Here is a 16,063-nt window from a genome sequence, read left to right as displayed (position 1 = left end):
CCGAAGGAACCGCTGCACACAAAAACTTTTGTAAACACGTCCAATAACTACTTTAATTGGCGCGCACGTCGGCTAATAACCGGCTATTTGGTGTTAGAGGTAAAAAAAAAAAAAGAAGTAGTGTGAAATATGAACGAAACGTCGCTGGGTTTTCTGTCGGAGAGATTTATGATACATTTATCAACTCGTTTTATGCCACAGTTGGTGTTTAAGCTTGGTCATGGGCCATTTGCTCCACACAAGCACCATCTTTCTTCATTTGACTGCACGGTGTCAGCCTTTGGAAGACATTTCCACAGCAAGAGTGCAGTTTCAAAAGCCTTGTCCTCCCCTTAGATAAACCTACTCTGGAGATGATGTATAAGGATCTAATTGCATTTCTGCTACATATTTCCTACCAAAATGAATTTATTGTACAATGTTATTGAGTTTAGGGGGTCACAGATCCATTTCTGTTGGTCTTGACGTGTAGAAACAGAACCCAAAAGAGGTGTTTTTTAAACTATTTGTTTCTGCAGGTCACTTCAGTGATGCTCAAAAAGAGGGCGATAAAACACAAAGGAGAACATAAACAATTTTTTTTATCGTATTTTATGTCACGGACAGCACTGTTTAAATATCTTATTTGGAATTTTTCTTAAAAGCTATGAACTAAAAAAAAGTTGCTGCCTCACATTTTTAAGTGCAATCAACTTGATGTTTAAGTAATTTCAACTTAAATTACATTAAACCGACTTTAAAAAATGAGTTGAATCTTGTATAACTTTGTTGTCTTATTGATCATATACTTTTTTTGTGTAGTAGAACTATTTAAAACAAATATTAAACAATTTAAATCTTTTTATTATTAATAAATAATAATTGAAAAATTAAGTGGAAAATGCAACCGTTCCATCAGGTCAACATGCTGTGGTCTGGAAAGCGTTTAGCTGCCAAAACAAAATCAAATCAAGGCTTACTGCCACACTACATTGATAACATTACATCAAAAGAAAATAACCAATTAGGGCTAGACAACAACATATTATCTGCTGTGCTGAAGGTATGACAACAGCATAATTAGTTTATTTTTTTTGTTCATTTTCTCTTAACATCTGACATGTTCTGACTTATTTATCTTTTCAAACACGTGAGAAAACTTGAGCTGAGGAGCATGCAGATGTTTAAAGTTAAGACATGAAGCCTTTTGTGATTGTCAGAATGCTTAATTTACCGTGACTGAAGTTTCTACAACCTTTCCATAGCATTTTTAGACCAGTTAAGGTCAAGATCCCTTTTTTTTTTTTTTGCTAGTATCTTTCTTTGCTAAGATAAGCAGCTTCATTTTTTTTTAAAAGGTGAGGTGCAATATTGTTTTGAAAATTTTACCACCTCATTAGTTACATTATATGCTTTCTATATAATTACCTCCCTGTGCAGCTTTTTGAAGCTAAATGGCTTGTATTTTATCTTTACCACAGAGTTTAGACAAGAGCATGTCAGCGATGGTGATTAAGCATTGTGTCACCTTCAAGGTGTTGAGAAAATGTGTTTGAAAAAGGCTTTGTGAAAAAATAGTTGCTTTCAGACCAACGAGTTCTGCTCTGTTTCATACTAAAGCTTTGAAACGCACTCGTGGTTTATCCTTTGTGCCTGCAGGTGCGTGCCGTGCGCTGGAAACACACTCATGAGCTAATTCGAGGCAAAGTAAAGCTCTCATCTGGGATTGGTAAGAGTCTCTCCAAGCACCCTGAAGACTTCCAGCTCATTCTTGATTGCACATGGCAGCCTCTGACCTGCACCGAAGGCACCCGCTGCCATGGAAGATTGATGATTATCGATGCAGAAACCCTTTGCTAATTCAGCGTACAAGGTTAGTATGCTTTCTTCAATGAGCCAGGCAGATAGCTGGCTAACTGTTTTAACCTCATCCGCGAGTAGCGATGCCATCAGTGATTTTCTTGAATCGAGGGAAATACTGGAGGACAAGGAGAGGTTACGGCCTCCGAAGTCACCAAAGGACGAAGAGTCGAGCAAAGTTACATTCTCGATTCAAATATTTTTCCCCAAGTGGATAAAGCAAATATACCTCAATAACATTCCCATCAAGCCAGTGGAAAATCAGCTTTAGCATAGTTCTTAGATGAAATCAATCACCTGTTATGAAATCTGTTCCATGTTATGGAATGATATAAACAATGACCATGAATTTAGATTAACAATGCTGTGGAAAATGACTACCCAGAGAATGACAGAGGAGAATTGGCCCAGGAATATATTTGGCTTTGTTTTTAAGTACATAACTTATCATGGTACCTGCACTTCTTCATCTCAACACCTTTTTTTTTAGGATGGGCAAAGCAACTGTGATTTACATTGTACTTCTTGTTGTGGTTTTATCAGTGAGTTTAGTCCCTCAACTTTTTGTATTATTTGTTTTATCAATGCCAACCAGAGATTATATCAATTTTGACTCATATTATAGTATCATTAGCATTATCATTCATTTTATTAAAGGCATAAGTATTACAATTATTCACTTTTGATTAAAACAGTCAGTACTGTGGGTGAAAAGCTGGCTTACCGAGTAACGTCATGAGCTTCTCTAATGAAAAGTTTTGACAGTTCAGGGGACAATATTACTGAAACATTCTCTAGCCCAACGGCTAATTTATTTATAAATGAAATCCAGATGGGACGTTTAACAAGAGTCATTTGCAGTCTTGGTCTGGTGGAATTTAATTATCATCAAAGCTAAACAAGTATGAAATATCACCCACAGTTCATATACGACTCAGATCCACAAAAACTGACTAAGCTTACTCATTATAATATACTCGTTTTATTTCCTTAAAAAGAAACTGACAAAAATCATTATTCCTTACTGATTATTTCAACATATTGACGGCCCTAAAATGTAAGCCATAATTTTTGCAAAATCAGATTCTTTCAACAAAACAGTGTTTAAATAACAAACTCTCACAAATACAATGGCAGTAAAATTTAAATTTTTAACATTAGTAAATATCACTGGGTATAAGGAGCTAACAATGGGCAATACTTTAACAGCATTTATTTATGTTGTTATTTTATACTTTTTTTTTAAAACATTCCAAGTATAAATCAGCATATCATGTATTATGAAGAAATATTAATCAACAACATTTATGAATTACCTTTAATATAGATTAATAAATCCTGTAAAGAATTGTTGTGCGTTTGTAGTTCATGATGTTAACACATTGAATTGTGATTACCACAGGACAATTTTTTTTTATTTTTTTTATTCTAGATTCTGTTCATTTTTCCTAATTGACCTGTATTCATTCACTGCAACCCTCGGGTTTATTTACAGCATGTAGGCTCTATTTGCTATGTGCCGTTAAATATTTTTAAATGATTCCGGAGTAGGCCTACAGTCATTTTTTGCCAGGAGCTCTTGGCAAAACATTCCTTCTCCAAACATCTTGCATGTAGCTGCCAGACACAGTGCCGTTTTAAAGTGTAAATTAGTTTCTATGACACGCCGCTAATGTAATTCCTGTAATGTAACTCTTGTGAATGTGTAGTCTTCATTGACTGGGCCAGATCCAGGTATGCCAAAATGACTGTTGGATGAGCGAGCGGCTCTCATTCCGCCGCATTCAGGAATCTGTATTGCAGAGCAGATGTTTAAATCCACTTCTTCTGTCATTTAAAGTGCTCCTGCGGCTTCATTTATTGCCGAGCACTTGTAAACTTTCACATAAAAAACCCTCAGTGAACCTCTATTGAGGACGTTAAGTGTAGTTTGCTATTTATCACTGCTCGGGATGTAGCCAGGCAGATGTGCAATAGGCAACGCTGCCAAATCTTTTGTAGAGACATCTCATTGCTTAAAAGGCTCTCTGGAATAATCGATTCTGATTGGTCAATCGCGCCATCCAACGGCCTGATATTTTCTAATGGAGTAGGCCTAGTGCCCGCCCACTTTTTCAGCAACCAAAGTATTTTTCCCATGGGGATTTTAAAAATATCTTTGTTTACGAGTTATAATCCATGAACTAAGCTAGCCAATTGCGAGTTGAATCACAGCATTAGCCTATAAACTTTGATTGGACGCAAATAAGTATTTGAAAATCTGACAAGGTACAAGACTGTGTACTTAATGGTTTTAATGAGGGAACAAATCTACAAAACCCAAGGTAAAGCGTTCTTTTACCGCAATTTGCTTGTTGCGATTCTATGATTGGTGGAGATTTCTCTGCAGAATCATGGGTAATGTAGTTTTTCATCAGGACTTTCACATGATTGTTTATAAATATGTTGAAATAATGTAGAATGGTTTTAACAAAAGCATACAATTGATTAACAACCTCGTAGCTCACAGTTGATCTGTCTTTAAAGGTTTATAAGTTAAGGTTAAAGATCAGTTCCCCACAGAGATTAAAACAAATTAGATTTTTATTTCTGGAACCCGACTGTTGCACTCTATTACACGGCTCTTTGGAATGCTTAATTCCAAATGGTTAATCGCTCCTTCCAGCAGCAAGATATTTCTTGTTAATGTTCAATGTTATTCATCCATGTAATCTATGGAAACATTGTAAATCAGTCCAATCATTCAGGTTAGTGAAAAAGTTGGGTTTCACTTTATTTCAAGGTGTCCTTGTTACAGTGTAATTATACATTTAAGTGCAGAGTAGTCTAATATTAATTAACTACATGTACTTACTATAGGGTTAGGGTAGGATTAGGGTTTGGTTTAGAGTTAGGTGCATCTAATTATGCATAATTTATAGTTATTACATGTAACGTGTATCTATGACATTGTAAAATAAAGTGTTACCAAAAGTTGCTACTTTAATATTGTCACAAGTGCACCAGTCCTACCTCACTCACACTCAAAACTACAATTCCCAGCATTCCTTCTGCTTTTCACCAGCACATGCTCAGCCATCATCTGCACCTGCAACTGATCAGCACACTCATCACCACAGTATTTAAGCACACACCTCAGTCACACACTGTCTGGTCTACGACTATATGGGATTACTTACCTGTCTTACCTGAGTTATTTACCCTCTGAGATTTGTCCAAGATCTTGTCTGTTCTCCACCTCCAGCGTTCCTGCAACCCCTGTAATGCCTCCTACAGACTGTGTGATTTTGGCAATCCCTCTGATTTGAAATCCCTCTGTGTGATTTTGGCAATCCTATCTTTACAAATCACACTGTGCGACATGGATCAAATAATCTTGGGTACGACATGTATTTAGACTGTACTATGATGACACCTATTGAATCATAGGCTATGAAGCTAGTTGGTAGGCTATAGAAGAATAAAATGTCATCAGCATGCGCTAGTGGTAAACAAAGTGATCATGCGAGATTTCTGACATTGTCAGAAAATGACTGCAGCCGTCTTTGAACCTCTGTATGATGTAGGAACATCGTTTAGGAGCCACGACTGCAGAAATCGCCACGATTCGTCATCTTTTGTCAGCCCAAAATCTTACAATGTGTACCGGGCATAAGACAAAGACATTGTTTGTTATTAATTCACTCTAAAGGCAACCGAGAGATGTGTGTGTATATACTTACCATTTGAAGTCATCCCATCTTCACCTACAAACCTAAGAACTGAAGCATTATACTTGCATTGCTCATCTTTTGTTGTCTACTCTTTGGACACTGTTCAATAAAGCGTTGTTTTGTTATTTTGAGTCGGATATATCCTGACACATATTATTCGTATCACGTCGTGTATCAGCACTTTCTTGTTTCATACTGATGCAGATAGTGTTGTATTAGTTATCAACTGCAGTGGAAATCACCTCAGAGGATTTCAGTAGCCTATAAAAACTACTGTAATATAGTTGTAATGTTTGTCTTATTGCTAGAATGATTGTTTTGTATAGGCCTACATTAAAATATACGTTTTTGTTTCTTAGCAAAAAGCTCTAATACAATATACAGGTAAAATAAAAAAATATATTTTTTTAACTTAACCCCTCGTGTTATGTTGGAATTCTGTGCACTCCCCTTATGGTCCGGGTCAAATTGACCCGCATTGGATTCAATACAATTCCTCAAAAATCACACTATGAAAAACAACAAAGATTCAGGTTCAAACTGTAAACTTTTAATATCAACATTTGTCAAATATTCCAAAAAATATATATCTTAAGATATGATTTAATGAAAATGTTTTTTAACCATTTTTTAAAACTATTTAAAATTTGAATATACGTTATATTTATATATATTTGCATATACATTTTTTTTACTTTTTTTTTTTTTTTTTTTTGCTTAGAACATCATAACTGAACAATTAATCAATTAATCTGAGCTAATTTTTCCTGCTGTCTATGTCGAAGTCTCAATATATTTCAGATATCTTGAATATATAAATGAGAGCTTATTTTACTATCTGTGTCTGTCAAAAAATTTCATTTGTAATTTGCAATTAATTCTGAACACCATGATTTAGCTTTTTCAAGTGTGTTTAGTTTGGGTTAGAGCACTTTTAGATACACTTACACTTTAGAACTGGAGTTGATGCCCTGACATACATAAAATGAATGTTTTTATTTTGTGTCTGTACAGTTGCTTTTGAATAGCTGCCTATGATGGTCAAATTGACCTGCGAACATCGCAAATGTAAGTAATTTTGTTTGTATATGTAAAAAAAAAAACACCAGCATGTTGAAACTTTGCATGCATGTTCATGATGATAAATGTGAAAAAGTCACAAAATATCAAGAAAAAAAAAAAGGTTTAATATTATTTCAGGTAGCTTGAAAAAATAAATGATAGGTAATTTTTACCATCTGTGGCTGACAAAATATTTTTCTGTATTGAAATAAGTGTGGAAAACCATTTTTTTTAGCTTAATAAAATAAAATAAAATAACAAAATATAACCAAGAAATGTTATTATTTTGGGTCCGGACAGTTGCCTTAGAGCGTTAAAATATGCGGGTCAAATTGACCCGCGAACATCACGAAAGGAACAGTAATTTTGTTTGTATATGTCAAAAAACACCAGCATGTTGAAACTTTGCATGCATGTTCATGATGATAAATGAGAAAAAGTCACAAAATATCAAGAAAAAAAACATAGGTTAACCAGTATTTCCAACAACTAGAAAATCTAAACGGGTCAAATTGACCCGCAACATAACACAAGGGTTAATTGTTTAATAAACGTGAACGTTTTGGAGAGGATAATATACTACTTCTTGAGTTGCTGTAGAGTTTAATGACATCATATTAACTGACCTGAAACAACAGATCTTTTGTTATGCCTCTGCATGTGCAATCAGATTTTTAAATTGTTTATTAATGGATTGATTGCTCTCAAAGTAAAGGTCATTATGTAACAGAGATGGAAACATGCTCTATATTTGATACCCAAGTTATACTACAATCCGTAATGAGCAACAGGCAGCGTTGGAGCAGGAATTCTTATTCATGCTTTGGAAAGCTGATGCTCTGGTTTCTCATTGGCAAAAGCTCGTGAAGGCAACATTCTGGGAAAGGCAAGGCTGTTATGTATCGAAACACACTTTTGGAACCTTACGTGGACGCTGTAATTATTGCATAGAGAACTTAATGATTCATGTCAAATGGATTAGCCCTAAAAATCTCAGTTAAACAAAGCCCTGGCATGCCGTTCATTTGAACATTTATCAGTCGCACATGAGAGTGATTTTTCATGGTCGATGTACTAAACAGGTTCTAAACAGCGGATCGTGTTTGTATATTCGTGCAAAATATCGAGCAACCTTGGCTTTCAGCTGGCCGGCAGTCACGTTGTGTTAGGTACAGGAAAAAAGCTGGAAATGTACTGTACGTCCAAGCATATTTTGACACTTGAGACACTAACTGGAGCCATTACAAGCCAAGCTGTATAGCAAAGTTTAGTGCCTCATACTTCTTTAATGAAAGAGGTGTAATAACTTTCGCAGTCAGTTTTCTGTTACACACCATACTGGAAACGAATTATATGCTCTCCCACGTTTAATGCGATGCTATGCAAATGCCTTGTGTACTTGCTGCCGGGGTAACAAATTGCCATATCATGTGTTACAATTACTTCTTCAGTCCTGGCTAGCCAATACATCTTTCCAATGAAATGATTTGAAAGCTATGAATTATGGCCATATTTCAGTCTAAAAGAAACAAACCACTAATTGCGATGTGGCCTCTCGGTAATTTTCAAGAAAGAGCCCAGAAAGCACTCCAGCATCGGAGGGGGGGGAAATCGCTTACTTCTGCTCCTGCTTTATTTTGGTTTCGAATAACAGACACTACTAATTTGGTGTAGGCTCGACCTTTGGCCCCCTGCCTCTCCCCGCTCGGCTCCCTCAAGGGAAGGCTCCAATCAGCCCACAGCCTCTCCGTTTTTCCCGCCGATCCATCCTTCGCTACCAAACGGACTGGAGACTGCCTTTCCGAAATGTTTCTGCTAATTCCCATTTCCTCTATAATCACAAGCTTTCATGTGAGTGGCTCGGAGAGTCGGTGCGTGGGGGAGGTGGTGATTACTCCAGGGTCCCGAGCATTAACCTCACCAGGTGTCACTGGATGGCCTGTTTACTTCTGTGATTAATGAATGAACTAAAAGTCTTCTTACCCCCCCAATGTCTTGCTCTTTTTTAAACAAGGAGCGTGCCACTGAATCAATTGGGAGAGCTCGGACAAGCCTGTGCCGTATCAGGCTACAGAGGCAGACCTGTCGAACCGCTGCGCTCTTTGTATTAGTTTGGCAGCTCGTTGGGAGGTGGTGAGGTAGCAGTTAGAGGTGCAGTAAAGGTGAACCAGCAAGCGCACTGTGATAATGTTTTCTTTTGGGCTGGAGACAACACAATAGCGACTTTTCGACTGATGCAATGAGAATGAAAGCTAATTTCCTGTGTTAAAGAAATTTAAACTAGCATCCATCAAAGCGCTTGTTGAAATTAAAAGGGTCTTGGTCCAACACACAGGAGTTACAGCTGGACTTTTATTAGACCTACATTTTGCCTTATTTTTGGGATAATCGTAAAAAAAATGGCCCGTGACACGAACGGTAGACGAAGCCAATCACACAGTTGGATCTGTCGAATGGCCTAATTGCACGTGGCATATTGAAAAACTGACTTGAATTTTTTTAAATTCGACGTAATAGAGCGAGTTTGAGTAAGCTGGTAATGTTGGATTTACAGTGTGCAAAAAGTGACATACAAAGCCCACAATTAAATGAGCATGACTGTAATGACCTCCCTAGACACCGCAGTTCAAATAATGTTTGTAACCTCGACAAGGACACGTCAGTTACTGTTGGCCTAATGACTGTTTTTACTGCCAAATGGACATGGAGTAAAAAAATAAGCTGGGCACAGTAAATTACCTAATAATTGGAAAATATGTCCTCAGTACCATTTTTCCCAGAGGAAAGTATTCTTTATTCTAACATGTACAACAGTATGTTCTGTGGATTTTGGTCACAAAAATAAACCTTTTTGTGACTAAAATGGTCATCGGAAAAAAAAAAACCCCGGAAAATGATTTGAATCATACCCATTTCCAGTCCAAAAAATTGGACATACTTGACAGAAGATTTTTAAATTGTTTCAAGCTTTAGTGTACGAAATTATTTTTGTATATATATGCTCACTACTGTTCAGAAGTTTGAGGTCAGTAAGAGAGTATTTATTTTTTAAATGACTTTTATTTAGCAAAGATGCATTAAATGGATCAAAAGTAAGTTTTCTATTTAAAGTGTAAATAGTTTCTAAAAAGTGTATCATTGTTTCCAGAAAAATACTGGGAAGTTTAAACATGATAAAACAACCCGATCTCACAGCAATTCGTATGTATTTTACTAGGCAGATCATTCGTACGAATTCAATTCTTACGATTTTTGCCAAATCGTACATATTTGTACCCGTGACCCCGCCCCTAAACCTACCCATCACTGGGGTTAAGACAAATCGTACGAATTTGTACGAATTAGCCACCTCGTAAAATACGTACAAATTAGTCGTGAGATAGTGTTGGATAAAGATATTTTAACAGCAATTTAAGGATTTCTGAAGGATCATGTGACACTGACGACTGGAGTAACAATGCTGAAAATTCAGCTTTGCCATCACAGGAATAAATTACATTTAAAAATATATTAAAGTAGAAAACAGGTGAAATTGTAGGAATATTTCACAGAATTACAGTTTTTACTGTATTTTTGATCCAATAAATGCCTTGGTAAACTCAGGAGACTTCTTTCAAAAACATAAAAATTTTTACGACCACAAACATTTTAATGGACTAGAAAGTGTTTAGGAATGAAGATTGAGATTGTTCAGGGTGGCATCAGCTGCTAAAATGTGTGGTTTGCTACATAATTCACATTCCTTCATTTGTGATTTGTCATAGTTTTGAAGACTTTATTATTCTATAACGTGGGAAATAGTATTAATAAAAAAGGTGTCTAGAAGGTGTGTCTAGTTTTGAATCGTTTTTACATATTTTTGGCACAATCATAAAACTGATATTTCTTTTAGTCTAGCCTTCTAAACACACACAAAACAGCTAAATACTTGTCATGTAGTTAAATGTGGATATTTCATTACCCATAGCGTGCAAGACAAACAGTGCAGCACTAAAGTACGGTAAGGCATTTATTTTAATCGGAATGATGTACCGGGGTGCATTAAAAGCTTAACTCTTCACCATTCCCTGCATGCATGATTGCGAAATGATCAGTCTTGCACTCTGCCTGAAAGCACTAAAGACATTTTTGCCATCAGCATTCGTCGGTGGTGTTAATCCGTTTCCTATGGAGAAGGCCGAGGGGGTGTGTGAAAGCAGGCTGTGTGTCATCCCTTTAGCTCTGACAGAGTGCCTGGAAGGAAAGGTGAGGAAAGGTTGTGTACACAGGTGATTACTTAATCACTGTATCCTCTGTGAGAGAGGGCCAACAAAAGGTCACGTCACTCAAGCAACAAAGCTCAGTGTACCCTCGTAACCACTCTGCTCAAACAACACTATGCCAGAGACCTCACCTAATGAAGGAGTGGTTACATTTGTTTTGATAGCTTCATCAGGCTCATCTCAACTGAGAACACTCCTAAAACGTGCCCACGGTTTGTGTTTTGCTGGAGTTTGATGGCGATAGTTGGCATGGTTTGACTGTGGAGTCTCTGTTGGCTTGGCTAACTTCTTTTTTTGCGTGGTGACTGATGACCTTCAAAAGTTGCTCTTCATGGCTCTGCAATCCACCCTCTTTATGAGCCTCTACGAATCTACATTGTGACTGTGCGACTAAACAAACATGAAGTGGCTCTTCAGAGCCTTAAGGACTTAAGAGATTCTCGGATTTGACAGGCCAGCTCAAATACAGTGAAATGTTATTACATTTAACACACTTTTTTATTATATTTAAAGGTGCAGTCAGTAATATTTTTTTGGAATAGCTGATGTGGTAATCGTTTTAGGCTGCTGACACATAGCATGCATGCTAAAGCTAACTGTTTCAGTTACCAATGCACTTTTTTAATAAATGTATCAAAATACATTTAGTATTTGCCTGGTCATGTGATTTCAAAATGGCCGCCCCCATGAGGCAACCCGCCTCATGTAGAATAAAACTATAGAGTCACAGTAGTAGCTTTTATTTGGCCAGTAATACAGAACAAAGTCATCATCTAATTTTAGTGTACATCGTTTCAGAATGTTTTTCCAAAATACGAACAATTTCTTCATAAAGGTTGCAAGGAGGACAACATACGAAGTGCACCTTTAACAGAAAGCTCTCTGTAATATTTATTCCATTTCCTGGTTAACCTTAATCTGACACAAGCAGGTTATGACTTAGGTTGTGTGTAAGGAAACCAATCATCAAATTTGAGAAACTTGAGACTTGAAACGACATTGGCATTTGCCCAACAGCTATCAAAGACAAGAACAGCTATTAGTGCAGTTTCTAAAATAACTCTCACACGACAATCTTATTTGCCAAGAGGCGTTTAGCCCCATCACTATGTAATGGAACACATCATTTAGGAAAGTACTGTCATTTGCCGCATGATATCCTGTCAAGTATATGCTTCAATTTAGTAAAGCTCCTGTACTCTTGGGCAGGAAGCAGATTTGTTGCATAATGCTCTGTCCAGATGTTTTTGTACAATTGCAATATCCCTGCAATTAGAGTCATCAGTTCACAATGCACACACCACCGACATCGGGGAGTAAGTAAAAGTAGCAATGCTGCTAACTTTACTACTATTTTCAGTAACGTGACAATAGCTCAGCTCTTTTTAAAATAGCGTAGCTTCTCCAGTAACTCGCTACTCTTTCCAATGCAGTGGTGTAGCGTAAATTTGCAACTGGATCAAACTGAGGCAATAATCACAAGCTCTCCTAAAATGTCTCTTTCTCTTTCATGTAGCTTTGGGAAGTCCAATTCATATTACTGAATCAGTTCATTTGGAGAGTCATTTAAATCAGAAATAGTAAACATTTAAAAGAGCAAATGCTTCTGTTTATCACAATGTTTTAATTTTATTTTTGTTTAATTGACTGTATTTACTGTAAATGTTTCCCTGGCACCCTTATTGTGCCATATTGTTTTGTGCCAGTAATATTGCTTTGATTGCTAAAATAATACAAAATAATTTGATAGTTATACATTTTAAAAAATATTCATCCCCAAATAGCTTCTGTGCAGCTATAGCTACTTTTTTTAATAGGCTAGCTTGACTGCAGTGTTATTTTAGTATTATTATATGCTATTTTAGTATTTATTAATATTTTGAATTAACTTTTATTTGTATGCTTTCAGCTTTTATTTAAATTTTAGTTGAGGTTTTATTTGCTTTTGTCATTTTTATTTCTCTTTTAAAAAAAAAATCATATAGCTTCCATTTATTTTTATTCCAGTTTTAATAATTTGGTACTTAATTTAAACATTTATTTCAGGTATTTGTCAAGTCAATATTTCTACTTTTTATTTACGTTCATGTAATATACAAGAAAATGATTTTTAACTTTTAAATGACATTTAACATTTAGTTTAACGAGCTACAGTTTTAAAGTAGTTCCCCAACATCAGCCAAAATATATAGATGCATAATTTGCATTAATCAAAAATGGCACAGATGGTAGCATTACTATAGTGTTTGCCATAGATTTTCATTATTATTATTATTTTTTTGTAATTCTCAATCCAAGCTGCTTTTCCAGAACTACAAGTCAAGGCATAGGTCTATCACTCACACATACTCTGCAGCTCATACAATTACATCACTGTTCACCACAAGCCATTTAGACACCCGTTGACAAACTGACTTGCATCACCTTTTGTTTTGGAGCTCTTAATGGATCATGCTATAACTGTGCCAGTCAGTTTTTCAACAGTCTTTATGAGATGGCTTTTGCTTGTCTGTTTTTCTTCCTCGCTGATGTTAACTCGTTCGCTCGCAGCAGCTGTTTTGAGGATCATCTGTCAAAACAAGAGGGAGTGTTTTGTCAGGGAGATGGAGGGAGGATAGAATGTGTTGTGACTGCCACAGGTGGGGAACCTGACAAGAGGAATAATGAAAAGTCCCGATCTGCATCCCAGGGCCTTTCACTCTGGAATGCCACAGAGAAATTTCCTCAAACAGGAAAGGATAAGATGGAACATGCTTTAGTGCTTCGGTTTATGGGCAAACCGTGGCCAGATGACTGATCTGATGTTAATGAAAGACAAACAAGCCATTTGTTTGTGGTGTAATTGAAACAGCCAGGTTACAAGATGAGAGAATAACAGTGACAGTTGGGAATTGCCGTAATGTGTCAGGTGTTAACAGGTACAGGGCATAATTTAAAGAAAAGTATGGAAAAAATGAACGGCAATGCGCTTGAGAGAATTTAATTATGCTGTTAAAGTCAGGGCAGGAGTTGAGGAAGAGGGCATGCATGGGTTTTGAAGGCCGAGAGATAGGAACGCATCAGACACTGATGCCTTTGAATGGCAACTCTAATATCATTTGCCACTTCAGTTCATGCTATTCATAATGTTTATCAGTGCTTGCAGTGTGCTACAAAAGAGGACTGAGGCGTAAACTGTCTTTTCACACTTGTGGATTACTTACAATAGCTTGAAATTTAGGGTGTGATCTAAGTGTGAAGATATGTGTTAAAACAGCAAGTAACAGTCAGGTTTTTTGACATGGTGCGACTCATTTAGCTTAAATATCCAATAAAATGACATACAGTGGAAATGCACTTTGTAAAAAAAATTTGCATTACAAAAAAAAAAATGAAATGCTCTTTATTATCATTATTAATGCATAATTTAAAATGAGGTATCTGACAATTTACTTTAAAACAATAATAATTACAATTAAATATTACACTGGTCTAAGACATTTTTAGAAGTCGTCTGCCTCAGAGATAAAATGTGATTTTTATTACGTATTTTGATGTGCTGAATTCATATGTTTTTAAAACACAATTAAAATATACAATTAAAACACTTGATTGGCTACTGTTTCCAAGATATTTTACATCTATGTGTATTGTGTAGATAGTACCCGTCACCTGCACTGTAAACCCGAATAAGTTGGCAAAACACACATTATTTGAGTTAAGCAGATTTAATTAAATTTAATTAAGCAGAACTGGCAGAATTTTATTTTGTACTCATACATTTTAATTGCTCTTAACTTTAAATATAGCTAATTCATACATTTAACTTAAAATGATCATGTAAACTCAACTTAAATATTTTAAGTAGCAAAAACTTAACAAGCTTTAACTAGCTAAAATGGTAACTTGTTAATTGGTAACAATGCTTTCCATAGAACAGCAATAGCTGAATGAGTACAGCAATATAAAACATTTAACATACTGTATATCTGTTCTCAAGCACATGCTCCACATGATGGTAACATCTAAAACATCCCAACACAACAGAAACTCTTCTAATTAGCATAGCAAAATATTAAACATTACTAAATCTCCCACTTAACATTAATCTTTCACACACAAAAAAACATGTAACACTTAATTTTACCATTTACAAAGCATGTTGGGAAATATAAATCGCAGCCCAGTTTCAGTTAAATTTAAGTTTGTCTAACTTAAAAGAAATAAGTTCATAAACTAGTTGTGTACTCAAAGTTTACTACTGTTACACATACTTTCATAAACTAAAAATGGGGCCAGTTTAGCCCCAAGTAGTATTGAAGCGGTATACTTACAAGTATACTTCTATTGATATTAGTATACTTACTAAAGTATTCTTAAAAATATACTTTACTTAAGTATACTGAATAAAATTAATTTGAAGCATACTTGTTTTTTTGCAACCACAGGTTATATGCCTTCTGCAATGGCAAATGATGGCAGCTCATCACTTAACCCTTTTGTAGTTTAAAATAGTGACTATAAATCATGACTGGTTTCTCATGCTCTGCTGGTTTTGAAAAGCTCAGAGTCACTGATGATCACTCAGTAATCGAAGATGATTTATGCCAGATAATCAAGTGTGGTTTGTTACTTGGCTATATTAAAATAGCTAAATACAAATAAAATAAATGTGAATCTAAGAAGACAGCCAGGGCTTTCCAAATTGTCAGTGATTTTTGCGATACTGTATCACAGTCAACACCACTTTAATACGTTACGCCTGATTAAACAATGTGTCATTTCTCCCTATTTTCTTTAGAGCGAGAAGTGAAACTTCATGTGTTTGGAATTTTTTTTTTCATTTGACTTTGATAAATTTTGACAAATGTGTTACTGAAAGGTACGAAGTTTGACAAATGACACCATAAAAATCCAACTAAATTATATGATCCAGAACAAAACTTGAATGGCCCTTTAATAGTTTGAGGTGTGATGTTTCACCCAATTTGAATAAACATTAACTCTGAGAACATCTGAAGAAAAATTAGGGCATTTATCTCCATAAAACAATGTCGCTTTGTATTTCAATCAGCTTTTGTAATGACTCTTGTAATGATTCTCTTTGTTTTGTTGACCTGAGACACAATGTCCACGTCTTCGGTCTTCCCCTCCACTGTGGGCGCAAAGCCTAAGATATCATCCAAAAATATTCACACTTCTCTCAAC

The 16,063-nt window shown here is 35.8% G+C and overlaps 1 protein-coding gene and 1 long non-coding RNA gene across 2 annotated transcripts in view; one reads left to right on the top strand and one right to left on the bottom strand.

Annotated features, from left to right (window-relative positions):
• alpl (alkaline phosphatase, biomineralization associated) overlaps window positions 1-16,063 on the bottom strand; it is a 343,644-nt gene that overhangs the window by 197,619 nt on the left and 129,962 nt on the right. The window lies entirely within an intron of this gene.
• The window catches only part of LOC307150318, a 33,892-nt gene that overhangs the window by 13,944 nt on the left and 3,885 nt on the right, over window positions 1-16,063 (top strand). The window contains exon 2 of the long non-coding RNA XR_013819679.1: window positions 1,639-1,852. This is a non-coding gene — a long non-coding RNA (uncharacterized lncRNA). The remainder of the gene's footprint in view (window positions 1-1,638; window positions 1,853-16,063) is intronic.

Source organism: Squalius cephalus (genome assembly GCF_949319135.1).
Source record: "Squalius cephalus genome assembly, chromosome: 22".
Lineage (NCBI taxonomy): Eukaryota > Metazoa > Chordata > Actinopteri > Cypriniformes > Leuciscidae > Squalius > Squalius cephalus.
Note: the sequence above shows the minus strand (reverse complement) of the source record. Positions and strands in the feature narration are given on the sequence as shown.